At 43.3% G+C, this 19,963-nt stretch overlaps 1 long non-coding RNA gene across 1 annotated transcript; it reads left to right on the forward strand.

Moving 5' to 3' along the window:
- The first annotated feature begins 4,463 nt into the window (after positions 1-4,463).
- LOC116216322 (uncharacterized) lies at positions 4,464-9,211 on the forward strand. Its single transcript, XR_004158876.2, has 3 exons — positions 4,464-4,645; positions 5,584-5,695; positions 6,066-9,211. It is a non-coding gene; the product is annotated as an uncharacterized LOC116216322 (long non-coding RNA).
- Positions 9,212-19,963: the final 10,752 nt, after the last annotated feature.

The raw sequence follows: 19,963 nt of genomic DNA on the forward strand, positions 1-19,963 counted from the left end.
TTCTTTTCTCGGCCGCAAGTCCCTTGGACGCCTCAATGGATACCAATGCTTGGGTGCCAGGAGCTACGCTGTTCATCCTGAGCCCAGCTGTCCTGCTCATACAAGGGCTTCCTTTGGCACCTTTCTTGGTAGCCAGAGCAGGGAGTACTCACAACAACACTGCTTGGTAAACACTCATTTAATGGAAAAAAATGGATAGTTTTCTTTTGTTGGAAATTTTTCATGCATTATTTTTGTTTAGGAAAACATGATATCATTCTGATGGTAAGAAAACAAACCAGCATGCCAGCTTTCTGTTACGCCTAAAATATCACCTCCTATTTTTCATTTAGGAATATAAAAGAAGAAAGTGGAGAAATGAAATAACCAAGACCCAACCCTACATCTGCTTCTTAGTTTTTGCTTCTTTTTTCTGCCTTTGGCCGGTGCTTGAAAAAAAAAAAAATATAAAAGAGAGAAAGAGAGTGTGAAAAAAGTATCTTTTCCCCTTGCAATTTGAAAATTTAAAAGCTAAAAAATGATAGATTTCTTTTTATCATAAAACTATTTTTTTGAGGAGAAAAATTTCTTTTAAATCAAACCCCTATTTTTTAGTGAAGACATTTGAACCAGTTTGGCTCACCGCATTTCATGGCTCTGCCTCCTCAGAACCACAAATTATAGATGTCATAACAACTGTCAAAAATATAGTAGGACGTAATAAATTACACACGCACAGGCAAAAATGCACTCAGTCATATATATATACACATATGCATGCGTATACTTATATATCTCTATATATGAGGGCTGCTCTGGAAGTAATATGTTATTATATTGGTCCACGACGCTGATGTTGGTGGTATGGCAGTAGAAGTTGAACCTTCCCACCAGTATCTCATTACATTTTGTTGTCATGGGAAAGATGGCAGAGGGACAGTCTGACAGAATGATGTCTGACGTGAGATTGCATTTGAAGCAAAGGTGTGTCATTGAATTCCTCCATGCAAAAAAAAAAAAATGGCACCCACTGACATTCGTCGACACTTGTGAATGTTTATGGAGACCAACTGGTGGATGTGCGCACAATGAGGAGTGAGTGGTGGGATTCAGCAGTGGTGACAGTGACATGAAAGACAAGTCATGCACCAGACAGCCATGCACAGCTGTCATACCAAGAAATTAAGAGCTTACTGATTAGCTCACTCACATGAATTGGCTAACAGTGGTGACTATGTTGAAAGACAGTGTTTTGTAGCTGAGGATTTGCTCTAACAATTAGTGTTATTGTGCTCTTTGCATCTATTGCAGTTCTCATGGAAATAAATATGAGGCATTACTTTCAGAGCAACTACATACAGTCATCTTTCTGTGCATAAACAGATGTTTGTGAATGCACAGATGTGAAGTAGATCTGAAGTCAAGGAAGATTCTGATAGGTCCTGCTTCAGAGGGGTCTCCTGGTCTATTAGGAAGATCCCTTTCTGTGCAACATTTATCTTTGTCTCCCTCTGTTTTTACTGGCTCCACTTGATTGCGAGTAAAACCTACCCATTAGGTTACTGCGAGGCCTGTGTCACGAGAGAGTGGCAGTGCTCAGTCCTTAGAAGACAGCCTTTCAGATAAGAGTGGGAAACCTTCACACCTGCCAGTACGTTTCATTGGCTTAGCAATGTAGCAACCATGTGTTGAAGAGAGGGTATCTGAGAAGCAAGTTCGTCCCTTTGCACTTCCTCCATGGGGCAAGAAAGGCACATCTTGTTCTCTTCTTCTCTTCCAAGCTGGCTCCCAGGGCCTAGGTGGATGAGGCAGCTCAAGGCAAGTGCATAGCAGAGTGTGATGTAGAAATCTTTGGCTGAACACTGAGTGACCTGGTATGCCCTCACAGCATGACTCTAGGCCAGCGGGTCTCTTGGCAAGTCTTCCTCTGTGGTGCAACTTTGAGCTGATGTGTTTACCCTGCCTCCAATTTCACAGGCACTTCCATGAGAATTAGTTTTACTCTGCATTGCACAGTCTTCAATCCTGTCCTGCTACTCTGAAGCCATAGTATAAACTGAACCCAGATATAATCCCAAAGCACAGCTGAAAGGCTAGCTTTGAAGACAACTCCTGCATCTTCTTTTATCACTGTAGGGATGTCTTTCTCCTAAGGTAGTGGCTTCCTACGTGGGTTTCAAAGAGACAGATCAAGAGTAAATAGATGACTCAATGAAACACTAGCAGATTCTGCCCGTTTCCAACTTTTCATGCTGCTCCAAACTTTGCAGTAGTTCCTCTGGTTTTCAGTACAGGACTGTGTCTGCAGACCCAGTTCCCACACCTCCATCACCCTGATTAACATGAGTCCTGCAAATAACACTGGGACAGGTTGCCCAGAAATGTAGTGGATGCCCTGTCCCTGGAGACACTCAAGGTCAGGTTGGACGGGGCTCTGAGTACTTGATCTAGTTGTAGGTGTCCCTATTAATTGCAGGGGAACTGGACCAGGTGGTCTTTAAGGATTCCTTCCAAATCAAACGATTCTATGATTCTATGATAATAACAGATCAAGAGTGCCTGCCTCCCAGCCAGCAGCCTTTACATCTTGATCCTCCCTTAGTACCTAGTCAAAGGGGCAATGGGCTTTCAGAATGATCTGAAGGTGAATTTGTTTGGCTTTGACAGCCCAAAGGGAAGGAGAGGAAAAAATTCATACCTAGAATGAATTACTTCCATGTTCAGCTGAGTTTGCAGCACTGTTATTGTCCAGAAGATTCCAGTGCCAAAAAAAATCTCCCTTGGTTAATGATATTTCTGAGTTACGTTTATTTAAACCCTGTATTTTGTTGTGCAATTCTCCACTGACAGATGTGCTCACAACATTTAGGGATCCCATTCAAAGAGTATAAGCTCAGTACTTTTTATCCCTGTTAAATATCAAAGAGGGATGTGAAATGCAATCTGTTTTTAAAAGACATGCGTTGAAATCTATTTTTGTTGCTGCTAAAAATATGTATTTATTGTGTGGCTAGGAAAGAACTCCTTGGTCTGGCTGAGCAGCTGCTCGACACCATCTGCAAATGTGCTCTCAGCCTCAGGTACAAAGCAGTGGCTCAGCGACTCCGACCCTCCAGATGTCAGTCTGAGCAGTGAAACTTCTCTTGGCAAGTCCGGAGTACAACTATGACATTTTCCCTTCCAGTGAATTATTTTATCTACTCAAAAAGAGTTCCTGTCTCCAGGCAGAGTCTCCAGTTCTGAATCTTCTCTCCTATGTGTAAGAAGAGTGCAAACCCATTGGAATCAACTAGGTTGGCCTGAGAGCAGCAAGGCAGGGTCATACCAGACTGAGGCCATGGCAGCCATGTGAGTGAGGACAGCTGAAGTTCAAGGCCCCGGGAAAGAAAGAAATGAATATGAAAATTAAAAATGAAAAAAATGTATCCTTATCTGACATGGTTGGGATGATGTTCTCCATGAGGAAACTGAGAAGATCTCTCCCTAGCACACAAGACATGATACAGTGCATGTGATGCATCAGGCCCTCCAGGAAAAGGGGGTCTATTTCTGTCTTTCTGACTTCTATTTTGGGGAGCTGATATCTATTCCTGGCTTCTGCCTGTCCCTCACACTCCAAAGAGCAGGTGCATCTGAACACTCAGGCATCTGGAACCTCATGCTTTGGAGAGGGACTCACACAGACATCTTCTGTCAGGACATACAGCAGCTTCCTGGTTTTCCATCTACACTTTAGGAGCACCCACTTCAGGAGCGCCCAGTCATGTAATGTACTGGTCCTAAGAGAGTACCTTTCACCCCCTTCCCTTTATATATGAAAAACCCAGGGCACAGCCAGGTTCTGGCGAAGAGGCAATGTTGGTAGTTACACAAAACCACATATGACATCATTGTCTTGTTAGGTCAGTAGAGAGTTATAATTTAATTTAAAGATACTATATTAATATTACTGGCTGACAGAGTATTTATTTTGTGGATTTCTATATAGATATATATATTCTAAGGAGAGGTATTTGAATAATCGGACTGTAGATTCTCACAAGTCTAGCAGAGCTACTTAGATCCCTTTTCACTGAGCATAAGATCAAGGTTTGACATAAATACTTGGGATTTGCTCTTCTTATCACACCTGGCTCCATTTGGCCCAGCAAAGTAAGCTGGGATAGGTAGTGCCTTAGACTAACTAAATTGGGGTTGAAACTAGATGATCACTGTGGTCCTTTTCAACCCAGGCAATTCCATGATTCTACGATTCTAAGAAACTCTGCGCTGCTTTCCAATACAAAAAGTAGTTTTATGCGATTGGAAACCTGAGTGGATCAGGTTAAGTAAAGTAGCCTCATGTCCATTCATACTGCTTTGAGGTCAGGCAGGAAATATTGCTTTCAGTGCTCAAAATTAGTTTTTAATATTTCCCTTGAGATCTTCAATATCCATATATTTTAAGAGATTTAAAACAGATCATTGTTTTCAATTTTACATTTTGAAGAGGATGATCTGCCTGGGAATGCCATTCGTGCAGTGACGTGGCTGGACTGTGAACCTCATAACACACAGTTTGCTCCACATTTCACTGGCAGCTCTGATGCAATACAGAGGTTAGAGGGCAAGACACACATTGTATGCAAACAGGAAAATAATTTCTTCTGGGATCTGTTAATATACGGTAAGTAGTTTCACACCTTTTCAGTATTGTGTTGTCAGCGACAACAGGGTGCTATGGCAAGCACTGTACACAGAAAAAGATTTTTGGATAAACTGAGGCTTTGTGAGTAGGAGAGAACTGTGATGTTACCGGACTGCTCAAAGGCAGAGGAGATTGAAGAAGAAAACTGGAAAATGAGAAACACCTAAATTTAGTTCTTGTTGGATGAGACTAAGCAGTGATATGACAAGCCTGGCCAGAAGAATTATGAAGTGATAACCAAGAACAAAAACTATTTAGTTTTATATATGTTTTTAAATTAAGCTACTCCCATTTTCTGAGAGAGAGAAAAAGCAAAACAAAACCTGGCTCAAGATCATCTCAAACCTCAGTGCTTCAGTCAGAGTGCTTTTTCTCTTTGGATGTTGGGTTGATTTTTATTTTTGAAAGTGTTGTCTTTTCATCTGGATGACCCCACCTGGTGGTGTTTAAAGTGGCATGAAATCACTGAGGGTGCCCACACTGCACAGCATAAGCTTGGGATGACTTGTCTCAGCCTGCCCCAGAAATTAGCCAGCATTTCCCCAGATTTCCCTTAGCCCTGATCTGCCACCCCATTGGGCTCCATGCCTTTATGGCCTGCAGCACTCAGCACCGTGCTACCGGAACACCAGTTGGGACTGGATTATGCAGAATAAATCACTATCTCATAATGCCAGTGGGGCACCAGTTGTATCCCAGGAAGAACCCATGGCAGAGCACTGAGTGGGGTGGTCATAGGCAGGTTTTGAGGGAGCTGTGGTCAGTGTATGAGCCAGTCCATACTCCTTCACCTGGGGGATGAAGAGGTATCACATGCTTTAAATTTACTGCTATAGACATATCCCATCTGCTCAGTGGTGGCACAACATTCTCATGACTCGTCTGAGTTCCCTGATACCGCTTATCCTCTCCTACAGGACAAAGGAGAGAAGCATGTCATCTGCTGTACAAGCCAAGGCAAACCCAGCTTTGTGCCATGCATCAGAGGGTTGAATCAGAAAGAAAAGGATTAAAGTTGCTCAAGCAGAGGTAAATCTGTATTTTCTTAATTTTGCAAAGTGAACACTGTTCTATGTGAGCATTAGTGCTTCAAGTGCTTTACTGTGCAAACACTAACTGTGAGGCCAGACACTACAATACAGCCTGACCAGGCAACACTTCATCTTTGATGAGTGAGTGCTGTTGCTTGAGTCATTCTGAAACAGATAAAGGAAGCAAGAGAGAAATCACAAGGGAGGATGCAAATAAGGAGCATGGGTCACTTTTGTGTTCCCACAGACTCTGCACAACTGGGGCGCTTGTTTTTGATGCTGCATCTAGAGATATGCCATTGATACCTGCTGCAGCTTACCTGGGGATTTTAAACCCAGATGACATTTGAGTGGTTCTTCTTTTTCAGGGAAACCACAGTTTGGGAAGGCAGAAGAAAAAGGACTCGCTGCATACCATGGTCATGCCTACAACAGATTTCAGATGTTGCTGGGGCATACACTTGAGTCTAAGTCCTGGGGAGAGAGAATTCTGGTGTGGGAAGGGAAGGCAAATCAGGAAGAGTAGCAAGCTGTTTTTTTTTTTTTTGTTTTTTTTTTTTTTTTTTTTTTTTTTGTTTGTTTTATAGTGAGTCTCTTACTTCAGTAGAGCAAAGCCCAGCCTTCCTTAGTTCAGAGTAAAACTGGTTCACGAACTCAGAAAAATTAGCTTTAGTATAAAACAGTAATGGTATTCTGTCCCTTCCACTTCCTTCCTTTACTGCTCTGTTAAAAGGTCAAGGACAAATGTTAAAGCACAGCAGAGTATGCAGCATTTTGATCTCTCAATTTCACCTCTTCAGTGTGTTTAGTTCTTAGTGTTAACCTGAGTGACTTACCTGAAGCTACAGCTGTTTCTGTGAGTAGCAGGAGAGCTGCTTAGAATCAGTTTGTGAATAAAATCTTGGCTTTTGGTTGAAACCAAACAAACCCACTGAAGTAACACAAGTTGGTGTGGGTTTTCTCTGAGTTTTGGCAAAAATTGATGTAATTTTTTTCAGTATATTTTCCGTAAAGAATTTCTGGGTTTGGACCAAGAGCTTTTTGAGTTTGGCACTTTTGGGCTGGCAGGTTTTCTGTTCTTGACGTTTTCAGTTTTTCATTGGGAAAACAGATGCTGTGCGTGTATTTATTAAGCTGAAAAATTCACTTTCTTGGGGTGGTAACTTTTTGAATGGTCCTCCTCAGAGGGGATCTATTGGCAGGCCTTCTGACGTGAGGCTGGAGAATGGGAAACTCTGAACGCTTGTGTGTCTTAAAAGCTGGCAAATGACAAAACTCTCAAATGGCCATTGTTTCCATCTGCTCTTCTGACACAGAGACCATATTTCTGTTCTCGGCTCTTCAGCTGATCCACCAAGGCATGTAGGCAAATACAAACCACCACAATCTGCTCTCAGACTCTTCAGGAACTGTGTACTCAAAACTCTTCTCAAAAAAATTTGGTATTTAAGTTTGTCCTCCAAATAGATCCAGAAATAGGTCTTTGTAGTGACCCCTGAACTAACAGTACATCTAATTCCTTCAGCGTTGGCTTACTTTGCCTACCAAACATTAGCATTGTACTGGATGTTGCCTGCTAACCAGCTGCACTGGCAAACAACAGTTGAGAACATGCATTTGTTCCTATGTCCTTGAACCTAATCTCTAAAGCAGCTTTTTTAGGTGCATTGGCATATCTGGCTCCCATGTGCTGAACTCTGTCCTCTGCTTTTACTCCATTTTACTCAAAGTGCAGATATTCAACTTATGATCTAGGCTGTTGTGAACAGGAACAATTTAGCCAGAAGTTAAACAGCAGAATGTGTCATCTTCATATTTCCTAGCTGTCCCAAGCAGGTATGACTAGGAGAGCATATTGCAGATGAGCCAGGAATTATGAACATATGAAGAACTTGAACTACTGACATCTAGTGTGGATCAGTATTGTTGTTGGAAGTATAATGTCACATAGAGAACATCTTTCTCCTCTCTGCATATCATTTCCTTTGTAAGGAACTCCACCGATAGACTATGTCATCTCATCCCCTGTATGTTGCGCTTGATTCTCTCTGGATTTTAAAGGAAGTTCAGATAGGTTAGCAGAAATCAGTGGTAGAAGTTCCTTAAGACCAACTTGCCTCTTGTCAAGGGAGAATACTGTCATAACTTCTCTGAGAAGTTGTACTGAAAGACTTTGTTGGATATGGAGAGGTCTGTCATTCGAGGTTCATATATCTTTACAGTAAAAGACTAGTGTGGGTAATGGCCTGGAGACATGCTAATAGGAAGTCATCAGTAGGAAGCTTTCTAACTTCTAGGCTACTGTGAACTGGCCAAGGGAAAGAGAACTACATTGGGTGCTCCAACTTGTCCTGTTAAGCTTACCTAGACTTTTTTGCATAATCTTTTCAGCTGTTCAACATAGCCCACTACACTGAAGGTAATCTGTCTTTCTAAATCTGTATACTCTTTGTCCTATCTGTTTTGTACCTGCAATTCCTCTTTGAGGCTCTGTTGTTCCATTTGCCCAGCATGTGCAGTAACAGTCATAAAGTAATCTGGGAAGCCTTGGCTGCTATGAGACATGAGCCCAGACTGAGCACAATTAAACTACACTGGGAAAGTAAAAAACAGCGACAGGTCCGAAAACCATCCCTGCACCAGAGGAGCCATTCCTGTGAAGAGGGGTTTATCCTTTTGTGGGTGAGGTCTGCATGAATTTCAATGTTGGTTTTCTTCTTTTTTCCTCAGAGTTTTTTGGTTCAAGGAATGTATCTGTACCGAGTTGCTTCTCCAACTTTCAGATCCTAATTTTTCTTTTCTGTGCTGCCTCAGACTCATTACTGCCTCTGTGGGTGGAACAGAAGACTGTTGTCAGTGGGATTTGGGGTTGGCCTCCGTGGCTAAGACAATGTCCTCTCTAGCTTTGTTTAGATGTTTTCTGTTGCCTCTTTGGTATGAATCTCAGAGATGACTGTGGCATATGACTCAGACATCAGGGTCAGTATCATCTTGCTCAAGAGGTTTTGGGAATAAAGAGGTGGCAGATTTAGAGTAAGCACTGATAATAATTTTTTTTAAAATCGACACTATACTTTTTCTTCTTACTCTCTCTCTCTTTTTTTTTTTTTTTTGGTAGTAATTTCCAACTGTCTGATTTTTTTCCCCTGGTGATGTTTGAGCTTACACTTATTCCAAAGCCAAGCAACTACGCACATGACAGACAGTTGCATTCTCTGGATGTCTGTTATCAACCAGCACAAACAGGCAGTGATGCAAATCTGCACACCCCGAAGGAGTGTTCTCCTCACCTGGATGATCACAAGTGCACGGGAGCATCCTTAGCCTGTACACTTTGATTCTCAGGAGGACTGGGCAATGTGCAATATTATCTTGTACCTTGTACATCATGCCAGCTGAGCCATCACACATTGTGCTTCCAGGATGTTGCTTTGTCAGCTTCTGGAAACACGCTGTCTTCAAATGGATTTAAGATTCTGGTGGTTACTTCCAGATCCTGACTACTGGATGAGCTCTGTGATGCTTGTCTGGGAGAAATAAACTGCCTGGATTTTTTTCTGCTGTTTACTGAATGGTAATCAATTGACATTGCACTTTGATCACATAGGATATAATTCCCCCACTTGACTCCTGATGCAATTACAGACAACTGCCTCTATGGCTGCTGGGGTACTGGCACTTTCGATTTATCTGATTTTGAGATGAGAAAGCGGCATATTTCCTTTGACTAAGAAGAGGTCTGAGCCTGACCCTGTCTCACCATGCTGACAGCTCTGTCAAATGCAGCAGAACAATTCACAGAGAAAAGCATAAGGTAGGAAAGAGGACGAGGGCAACAGGGCAAAGTCATCTGTGATTCATATCATGCCATAGAATGGCCTGGGTTGAAAAGGACCACAATGATCATCGAGTTTCAACCCCCCTGCTATGTGCAGGGTCGCCAACCACCACACCAGGCTGCCCAGAGCCACATCCATCCTGGCCTTGAATGCCTCCAAGGATGGGGCATCCACAACTTCCTTGGGCAATCTGTTCCAGCACATCTGAGTGAAAAACTTCCTTCTAATATCTAACCTAAGCCTCCCCTTTCTCAGTTTAAAACCATTTCCCCTTGTCCTATCACAATCCACTTTCATAAAAAGCCGTTCCCCCTCCTGTTTATATGCTCCCTTCAAGTACTGGAAGGCCACAATAAGATCTCCCCAGAGCCTTCTCTTCTCCAAGCTAAACAAGCCCAGTTCCCTCAACCTTTCCTCATAGGAGAGGTGCTCCAGCCCTCTGATCATCTTAGTGGCCCTCCTCTGGACCCGGTCTAAGAGTTCCATGTCTTTCCTGTACTGGGGGCCTCAGGCCTGGATGCAGTACCGCAGATGGAGCCTCACAAGAGCCGAGTAGAGGGGGACAATCACCTCCCTCTCCCTGCTGGTCACCCTTTTTTTAATGCAGCCCAGAACACAGTTGGCCTTCCGGGCTGCAAGCGCACACTGCTGGCTCATGTCCATCTTCTCGTCCACCAGGACCCCCAAGCCCTTCTCCGCAGGGCTGCTCTCAAGATGATCTTCCTCCAGTTTGTATAAATACCAGGGATTGCCTCGACCCAAGTGCAGCACCCTGCACTTGGCCTTATTGAACCTCATTAGGTTCTCATGGGCCCAATTCTCCATTCTGCCCAGGTCTTTCTGGATGGCTTCCCTTCTTTCCAATGTATCGGACTGCACCACTCAGCTTGGTGTCATCTGCAAACTTGCTGAGAGTGCACTCGATGCCATTGCCTATGTCATTGATGAAGATGTTGAAGAGCACCAGTCCCAAGACCGACCCCTGAGGGACACCGCTTGTGACTGGCCTCCACTCTGACACAGAACCATTGATCACAGTCCTTTGGCTGCATCCAGCCAACCAATTCCTAATCCATCAAACAGTCCATCCTTCAAATCCACACCTCTCCTATTTAGAGAGAAGGATGTGGTGAGGGACCATGTCAAAGGACTTGCAGAAGTTCAGGTAGATGACATCCACTGCCCTTCCCCCGTCCACCGAAGCCATCACTCCATCATAGAAGGCTGCCAGGTTTGTCAGGCAAGATCTGCCTTTGGTGAAGCCATGCTGGCTGTCTTGAATCACCTCTTTGTCTCATATGTGCCTTAATATAGCTTCTAGGAGGATCGCTCATGATCTTCCCAGGCACAGAGGTGAGGCTCACTGGCCTGTAGTTCCCCAGGTCTTCCTTTCTCCCTTTCTTAAAAATGGGAGCAATGTTTCTCTTTTCCAGTCACCGGGGACTTCACTGGACAGCTGTGATTTTTCAAATATGATGGAGAGCAGCTTAGCAACCGCATCAGCCATCTCTTTCAGAACCCTAGGATGGATATCATCTGACCCCATGGACTTACACACATTCAATTTCATGAGGAAGTCTCGGACTTTTTCCACTGTTACAGAGGAATACCCTCACTTATAGGCTCATGGTCCTGGGAAGCCTGATCACCTGTGGAGACTGAGACGAAGCACTCACTGAGTACCTCAACTTCTTCTATGTCTGAGGAAGCCAGCTCCCCATTACCTTTCATCAGAGGGGGAAAAAGAGTCTGAATCTGTGTGCAAGAGGAATAGCACAGGACCATACCTGCACTTGAGGCTCACACCACTAATTCTGTATGTCAGTTTGAGATTGACACTGCAGCACAGCTTCTCCATCAGCCCTTCATCCAGATGTAATGGTTATCTGGGCACATCATCTACATGTTTAGACCAACTGACAGGGTCCATCTAGAAATGTGCTTTAAAGGGGCTGTGGTCCCAGTTCTCAGGTGAGGATGAATAGCTTGGTTGCCAGTTCTCACCAGCTGCCATCTGCAACTTGGCCCTGCACGATCTGAAGCACTGCACCCATTTTGTGATATGGGGCTCTCAGACACTAGAAATACAGGAAGTTTGGAAAATGGAGCAGTTTGTACGGAACCTTCTCTGGTTTCCCACGCGGTATTTTGCTCTGGCTGGTTGCTGCTCCAGCATCCCTGCTTGGAAAAGACCGGGTGTGATCCAAACAAAATGCCATCTTAGATATCCTTTTCAGTGCAACCTCTTTGTTTCCCAAAAAGGTGCAGTTAATGTGGTGAGAGAGAAATTATCTACAGTAGGTTTTTTTGCAGAAAGAAGTGGCTGAACTATATTAAAAAAAGAAGACAATACAGGCTGGCTATCACAGGAGGGAAAAGTCTTGGCTGTAAGAAAAACTTCTCTAATCTTCCAAAGGAAGTGGCGGAAAACTTATCACTTGGGACATTAAAAATGGACAACGCAGAGCACTACAAAAATGTTGTTGTGAAATGCCCTTAATTGGCAAGTAGGTGGACTGAAATGCCTTCATGTATCTTCTACATTTATCAGTCCTTCTCAGAGATATCCTCGGCATCCTAAAGAAATATCCTTTGGCTGTGAGCACTTTGTCTCAGAAGTAATTAAGCAGAAATGAGTATATCACTAAGTACATTTCAATGTGTGTCCTCAGCTGGCTGGAACTCAACCTGGGGATTCAGGATCTGCTTGTAATTAACATTCCATAGTAAGACTCCACACCCTCTATTTGTCTCTTCCTAATTATGTGTTGGAAATGCACGTTTCTCCTACCATTAGAGATTTCAGCAGAGGAGTTCTAGCTGGGCTTTAAATTGCCTTCTACCTCATTTTAAACATTCCCTGTTATTTTAGGTTTGTAGACATTACACAAGTAAGCCTTTTCTCAAGGCGTCATAGGGAAACAAGCCACTGACTCAAAAGAAAAATGAAAATAAATACCAAATCAAAAACTGCTGAAATGCCTCTTGGGTTGACAATATCACAGATTTAGGCTGCAATCTGTTAGCTCTTGTGGGTTTCAGTGTTGGCTCTTAAAGGTGTCACTCCCAATTAGTATGAGGGCTTGTGGGTTCAAGGGGCAATTGTGAATGAAGCACCTTCTTTCTGTGAAACTGCTTTTCCTGCAGCATCACAGAAAAATTCATATCAGGTGTTAGGGCTTGTCATTGGGAAGGTTTGGCTGCGTTAGGAAATGGAAAGATAAAATGCTTCAGCTTAGGCTGAATGGGGGGCTTCAACTGGAGTCTGGTTGTAGAAGATTGAACCGCTTGTACTCAGTGAGCTCGCTGTGCCAAAACGTTTATGTGAAAGGTTGGGGGCAGAGGTGGCTGTGTCACAGCTGGCACATCTGGCTGGGAACTGGCTAACAACACAGCAGCAGTAGTAGCTTTGCCCTGCGCCTAAGAAAAAAAGCCTGGATAAGTATCCTTGGATCTGCTGGAAGATAAACTCCTCAGGGAGATGGGAGGAAACAGTGGTTTCACCTCCTATTTGGTAGGAAACCTGGACCCCCCCTGTAGAGCTCCTCAGCTGGGTACTGCTACTGAGCTGCCAGGGCTGTGCTTGGATAATATAAGTCTGAGGAAAACCAAAACAGACTCTTCCCAGACTCCACACAGCTTCTAGTGCCCTTGACTGTAATGGTAATTAAAAGCAAACAAATCTGGATGAGCCCTGTGAGGCTGCCAGATCCCTACAGAGACACCTCAACTTCCCTAGATATTTTATATGGTAATGGGAGTCCTGGTGGTGAACTCTTTGCTGCTACCAATGAATGATGACATATGAGATGTGGATTGGGAGCAGTGGATGAAATCGGGGCTCTGCTGCAGCTGAAGAAAAAGCTCACATTGACTTCCATGAAGCCAGAGCATGCTGGGCAGTTATTTTCCGTATGTAATTCACAGAGGGGGACATCTACCCCCCAGCATTTTTTTTTTATTTATTTTTCTTTTTCTTTTTTTTTTTTTTTTTTTCTCTGTAATGATTAATAAGTTAACAATAAGAAAAAGGCTTTTTTCTGGAATGGTTCATATGTGGGAAATCCAATTCTGACCTACTAAGTCTGCTCTGACTGTTTTAGCCGTGAGGCAAATTTGCAAACTGGCCTAGGGAAGCTGGTACTTGTTATTGTTGCTTCAAAGACAGGCTATGTGGGAGAGGGAATGAGATGTGTTGGGATTAAAATACCCTAGCCGTAAAAAGCAGTAATAATTACTGTCTACATGTGGGCAAGTCAAAAGGGGTTATTACCAAAAGAAATTTAAACTCTGTTTGCAGAGAAAAAGAAAGAACAAACTGCCTGAAATCCAGCACTATTCATGTGTGCAGCATGGATTGTTTTAAAATGCTGTTTTTCTTCAAATATCACATTCATAAGGCCAATTCTAAATGGATCGAGATGACTCTAAGAGGTTTGGCATCAGGTAAGTGAGGATAAAATGGGAATTACAGAGGAGCCCTGCGAGCTGGTGCCAGTGGATCGCTTCTCAGAAGAGGGCACAGTTTGACCCTCAGTGTCAGGCTGGGGGCTTTGAAGTTCACTGGGATCCTGAGTCTTGACAGTGTCGTCATGCACAATGAGCAGCACATCTTTTAATACAACATCTTGCTGTTTTCTCCTGAATCTGGGTCAAGCAATCAGTTCTTAGATTTGTAAAGGACTATCAGATCAGCTCATGTGACTTCATACAAAAACTCTGCACTTCTACATATCCCCACCTGGATTCCAGTAACTTGTGACTGACTAGTTCATGCCTTTCCAAAATGCATTCACCTTTCTTGTGAGAATACTGCTGTTCAGTACACAGCATAAGTTCATGCCAATTATTCTTGCATTTAGCTTCTTCTCATTGACTTTAGTGGAAATGCTCCTCAGTCGCTCATAGAAATGGATGGAGAATCAGAGCCCTGATGTCTCTGAGGATACCTTCTAATGGAGAGCACTTGGCTTGGTGCTGTCCTACCTTTTACATGGACTTTGTCAGATAGATCTCTTCTTTTTGGTGTGGTTGGGGTTGTTCTGCTTGTCAATAAATTCACCAATCCAACTTTAAACTTGAAGACTATCCTGTGTGATTGAAAATTATTAACCAAAAATGTTCAGGGTATGAGAAAAAAGGATTGTCCGTCAGCTTTAATTAATAGGATGGTTTCCTAACCTACAGTTGTCTGTGTGAGAAAATTCATTATGCCTGAAAAATCTTGCCATTCCTCCAGCCTTCAGTTCTGTTTTAGAAACTGGGAGTCTATGTGTGTGTGTGTGTGTAATACCACTGCTTCATTATAACTTCTACTCACAAAAAGCCATGCCACAATTCTTTCAGCTCCAAGATTAAGGTTTTTAATAGCGTCATTTGGGTTGTGTCTTGTAGCAAGATTCAATCAGTTCTTTGTTGCATACATTGTTGGCTATCATTTGATTGGGCAATGCTTGAATGCACACTTGGTTTGGAAAAGCTGTTGCACAATGCTTCATTCCCCTTTGCTTCATGGGAACTTGGACTTCCTCTTAGCTTCACTTTCTGAGAGTTACACACTGCTGAGGAGCTGTCTTTGAACCAGAAACCAGTCATGATGAGAGCATCTGCTTTATTTGTTTGCCTTTTTTTTCTGTTCCAGGTCTACAGACTTACTCCAGTGACACATGGCTTTCATTTATATGGTTATCAAAGTCTATTTCTTCAGTTGCTTCCTGGCTGCACACAGGGCAGAAGCCAGAACATTTTCCTTCCTTAAGGCTCTCTTATATAAAGTTTGGCAAATATCTGCCTTTTATTTTACTGCTAGATGTATCTTTTTCTTGCCATCTGTTGAAAAGATTTTGCTTATGTAACGACTGTTTTCATCATTTATATCACCACAAAATAGAAATCACCTATAGACACCAAATCTTTCTTGCACTTGCTAGCTATTTCACTCCCACCTGTTTATGAAGTGGTTCAAGTATGTATATCCTCAGGATCCAAAAATACCCGGATGCTTTACTGATCTGGATGGGCCTTGCTCCTGCTATTGCATCCTCACAAGTACTGCTGCCTTCTATGTTACTCTCTGTGGAGAGAAATATTAACTCTTGGGTACAATTTATCACATCCTCATACAGATGTCCAAAGTGGACCAGATGACTTGCATGCTAGAAATGATCTATTTCACTACCAGTGGTTATAAAGGGATGCCACACCACTGGAGTCTTTGGTGCTGGCATGTCAAATTGAGAAAGACAAATCCTACCTAAGAATCTCAGCTGAGCAGGGGCCTACATTCCCTCCAGCATGTGACTGTTTATTCCTTACACTCCTATTAGCAAACTTGTGGCTGCCCCTACTCCTGAGGGATCACAGAGCCTATGGAGTCCACAGTCTAACTCCTGGCAATTGATGAACAATTGAGCTGGGAGGTCAAGAGCATGCAAAGAATGCAGCATTACTTGGTAACTGAAGCATTCTTCATTCTGTGCTGATTCCAATCTGATGGAGGTTTTACTGATGGCAAACTAGATAGGTCTCCATTCTTGCTTTTGCTGACTAGACTTTAGCTCCAAGGTGGCTCTATTTTTCAGTGGACTTGGATCTAAATGGCCTTGTACATCCACCTTGTTCCTCTCTGAGGGACTAAATGGATGACTGTGGCAGACTGGTTGGTCCATGTAAATAACAGCCACTGTTTTAGCTATGTGTGTAAGCTGTAGATACCAGTTGTCTCACAGAGCTTTGGCCCTCTGAAGTTTTCTTTTCCTCTTGGGAGTGCCACAGCCGTGTGTGGATGTGATGAACTGGCATTTCAGTTGTCACAATACCCTTGTCCTGGGTCTATCCTTTCTACCATCTGACTGCGCTCTGCAAAGAGATTTCTCTGCTTGTCACTTGCAATATGTTGTGTTCCAGTAAGTGACTCCTTACAATACAAGAGAGCTGCCAGTCAGTCCCCAAGGCAATTTATACATTTGTGTCATCATCTGAAAATTGCTTAAATGGCCTCAAAATCAACACTTGCTGCCAGTTGATCACTTTGAAATCAGCGGGGCCTTTAAATCAACAAACATCTACTGCCTCTTGTGTTTTCCCTGTGCCATGAGCTGAGGAGCAGCTGTTTGTTCTTCCCATTTTCTTTCCCAGCTTTTATTTGCTCCCTTGCTGTGCAGTTGTCAAGGCACTTGTACTACACCTATACAAGATTTTTCACTGTCCCAGTGTAGCAGATCTCCCAGATACTGATGGCTGAGCTGCAGTAACTGACAGGTTGGAGTGTCCCATCTGCTGTAGGCAGGAGGGAATTCTGAAGGCAAGATAGAAATGTGGCCTGTCCATCTCTCTGGTATTAATATGTTCCTGAACTAAAGAGAAATATATACATTGAGATATTGTACGTACATATAAGATCCTGCTTTGCAATAAGGGGCATTAAACAAATGGATTATCCCTCTCTAAATCCTTACCCACTCTGTGATTCAGTACTATCCTGACAAACACTGTATATGATCTTGGTTTCTTGATGGTCAACTTAAAGAAGAGGTGGAAAAAAAATGGCCATTAATTTAATGCTGAATGTTCCTAACTTGAAACCTTCAGTTGATGAAAACAAAAGCATATGCTGCTGTTCTTGCTCGGCCCATTTTGCAGAGTCAGGGTATCCCTGGCATGGATTGCTGAAGGCCTGGATATTTTAGTTAAAAATAAACCCAGAGCAATCCTGACAGGCTTATAAATGAATGTGGCGCGTTCTCTAAGCACCAGCTCTCATCAGGGTTACTCTGGTGATCTCTCAGTGTCATCCATCACCAGGGCTCTATCGCTCTAATGATGCGTTTCATATTAAAGTGGCTCCAGTTGCTGGGAAGAGATTCTGCACACTCAGATTGTAAAAAGTAATACTGTTGTTAACCTCGAATGTTCTCCTTTTTCCTATGATGCCCAGGAGAATACAGCAAATAGCTTCCACAGAAATTCTATTTAATTCTTTGGCTCCATTTAAAGCAAAATGTTTTCCTTTGCTGCAGCCTTTCAAACTCTGTTGAGAAACTTCTGATGATGTTTAAATGATGAACTGTTTTATAAACTGATGCTGCCATCCAGATTAACCTTTATGAATAGGCTTTTGGCTTGGGCTGAAATAATGCAATCTGCCCTTGAGAATGGGGTAGGCATGTGATTCCCCAGACTAGAACCACCATGGGAAACGAGCAGTGACTCAGTCTTGCTTTGGTGGCTGGTTCCCCATTGTTCCTGGGGGAATTCCTATAGAAAAGCAACTCCTTCTAGGCCACGGTTTACTTCCCTCTATGCACTGGGTCAGTGCTGCTGTGGTTCAGCCCTATGTGCTCATGGAGTGTGCCGTGTTTTCTCTCTGCTCCTCCCTCGATGCTTATAGCCCTCTGCACATGAAGTCTCATATCAGCATATGCTGCCACATGCTGTTTCCACTCCTTTAGACAAAAACATCTCCTTTGTACATGCAGAAGCAGGAAGTCAGACGTCTGAATAGTCTTCCCACAAATTTCAAGAATTACTCACATTCATTGTCATTCTCTCTGCACTGCACTGCCTGGGGCAGCCTCAAGCTTTGATGAGAGCTGAGGGCACACCCATTGCTGTCAGGAAGAGCATAACCTGTTTGTGCCAGGCAGACGCTATAGCTACCCATCCCTCCCTTGCCCCAGATCTCATCCTGCCTCCAATGCCTGACACACACCAGATCCATGTGTCCCAGGCCTCAGCTTCCTCACAGGACACCTTTCTCACCTATCTAGCACTCCAGGTGGTGAAAAGTAGGCCTGAGGGAAGGCTTAGGCATGTTTAAACATCTTGCCCCTGTGTTTTCTGCCTGCATTACCTGCATTGGATTGGCCACAGCTTGTCTGTTTGTGGCTTGGTTTGTGTGACGTTCCCCTTTGTGTTGAGAAAGGCCTACGCTGCCTTTCTGCCAAGGACATGAAGCCCTGCTCAAGGGAGTAATTTGGGGTGGGATTATTCCACATTATGCATAGTGCAGTTGGGTTCCTGGTCTAAATTGCTGGTGTGGGCATGCTAGGTAGTGGGGAGAGATGGGCCTTGCTGGAAGCTGACTCTTTCCATCTGCTGTAGGTATTTATGTTAAGAGTGGGATGACTCATCCCCTAGACATGCCTCCTGCCATTGTCTATAAGGAAAGGATGGACAGCTGGCTAAGTCTAGGAACATAGTGTTTTATATGGCCACATTTAGGTCAGATCTCTACTTTATGTTTTTAGGGATGCCTCCTCCTGGTCTTCAGCCAGCCTGTGTTTGATCAATCTGATTGGATCCACATAGGAGTGGACATGCTGTGGTTTCTCATCTCTGATGAGATCTTAACAGCACAAGAGCTGTGTGTGCCTGGATTTGGGACAGAAACTGCAGTTTTTGTGGTCCCCACTCAAAAGTGTGGGTGTATCCATAAACCCTGCTTATTCTGGTCACTTCAAATTATGCCTGTCCTCTTATGACTAAATCCTCTTGAGACATGCACCTTTTCTTCATTTCTTCAGAAAAAAGAAATGATCCAAATAGTTATTGCAGAGCTTCCAGGCACCCTCACTGACTCCCTACTTGTTGAGGTAAGTCCAGGCTTGAAGAAACGTGAGGCAGATGTAGGCTGAGTTTCCACTGTGGTCTGTACTATAGATCTTGGTAACGTGCAGCTGATCATGGACCTGAACACCAAAGGTATGTTCCCTGCAGAAAGACCAGATTTCAGAGAGAAGGTTAACTTCAGACATGCCATGTATAAGCATGTGCTGACTAGCGTGTGCTGCAGTTCAACAGCAGTTCATCTTATATATAATAGAATGAATGCAAGAAACTCCTCGGCTCTGTTTTGCAGGCTGTTTTCTCCAAGCAATCAGGCATTTCAAACTTCTGATAAACAAAATGATGGCGGAAATGGATAGTGGCTGAAGCCAGTCTCCTGGTTCCTTGAGTTCTCTCTGTCTTTGAATCTCATGGTGTCCATCTCCTATCTTTTGCCTGAGAATTAGGTTATAAGCTATTGAGGGTGTGAGGCATCATTATTCTGTGTTTATACAGGTCCCAGCATAATGGTCATGACTAGGGCCAGCCAAGGGGCCCTGAACCACGTTGTTAGAGTAATATAAGTAATAATCGTTTAAATCTTTTGAACCCACAAGATGAAAACCACATGCAGTATTCACTATACAACTGTTTTGGTTTGAGAGATTCAGTTAAATACTGACTCAGTGGTTAGGATATGTAGGATGGGATTATGGTGATAAACAGTTGGACATTACATCAGTTAGCCATAAGTAGCAATGAAAAAAGGCCCCACACTATTTCTAGTACTTTCCTGATGTCATTTAATTGGAAGGAATTGGGTTGTCAGTGCTTATTGAGATGGTCCATATATAGTCTCTGGACTATAGGGGAGATTTCTA

This window comes from Meleagris gallopavo, chromosome 1, assembly GCF_905368555.1.
Source record: "Meleagris gallopavo chromosome 1, MGAL_WU_HG_1.1, whole genome shotgun sequence".
In the NCBI taxonomy this organism is placed as follows: domain Eukaryota; kingdom Metazoa; phylum Chordata; class Aves; order Galliformes; family Phasianidae; genus Meleagris; species Meleagris gallopavo.